General features: G+C 58.6%; 1 protein-coding gene across 1 annotated transcript in view; it reads left to right on the forward strand.

Annotated features, from left to right (window-relative positions):
• PRR36 (proline rich 36) overlaps positions 1–828 on the forward strand; it is a 12,850-nt gene that overhangs the window by 1,307 nt on the left and 10,715 nt on the right. The gene's annotated exons all lie outside the window — the stretch shown is intronic.

The following is an 828-nucleotide window of genomic DNA, read 5'->3' on the forward strand; positions in this document are numbered from 1 at the left end:
CGCTCCCAGGTCCACCCCACCCCTGGGGATCGGTCCCCGAGACAGGTGGGCCAGGGGTCGGCCTGGAGACCGGGCTCTTAGCTCTCTGTGGTCTGCTGCACCTGGTCGTGGGGGACACTGAGGGAGTCGGCAGCCCTGAGCTCCCAAAGTCACCCGGTGACAGCGGCTGGGGTGGAGCCGTCGGGACGCACGGGAGAGCCTCGCACGGGGCTCAAGGAGAGAGAAGAGGGGAGCCTTTCCCTCCCACGTCTGCCCACGGGGCAGGAGCTGGACTCAGCCGCAAAATGCCCACGATGGGGGTGCTCCCGCCTCTGTCCCTGCTCTGCCTTGCTGCCTGCCCTTGAAAGACGGGCACTAACTGCTCTGAGTTCCTGGGAGACTCTGGAGCAGGAGGGCTCTGGGAGCTGGGGCGAAATTCCTCTCTGGGAGTCTGGCTTCTCTAAAAGAGATTTCGGGGGCCAGCAGGTGCCATAGTGGTTAAAGCAGCTGGATCCCACATGTCAGCTACATGGTTCAAGTCCTGAAGCCGGAGGCCCAAAAGCACGCCAGGTTCATGTGCATGTCTGCACAAAATCCCAAGAGCAGAATGGAGGAGAAGGGATTGTGGCATGGCCATCCCCCTGGGAGGTTATTTCTCTCTCTCTCTCACTTCCCAGGATCTTGGACTTGCACACATACACACACACGGCATGAGTTTCACGCCACCAGGTCCAGGACTTGATCTGTGGTACTCCAGTGACATAACTGCTATACCTTCTGCTGGTCCCTAAATAATCCTTTTTTTTTTTTTTTTTTTTTCGGGGGAGTTTTTTGGCAAGGGGCAGGTGG

Source organism: Tupaia chinensis, unplaced genomic scaffold (assembly GCF_000334495.1).
Source record: "Tupaia chinensis unplaced genomic scaffold, TupChi_1.0 Scaffold148210_1, whole genome shotgun sequence".
Classification (NCBI taxonomy): Eukaryota; Metazoa; Chordata; class Mammalia; order Scandentia; family Tupaiidae; genus Tupaia; species Tupaia belangeri.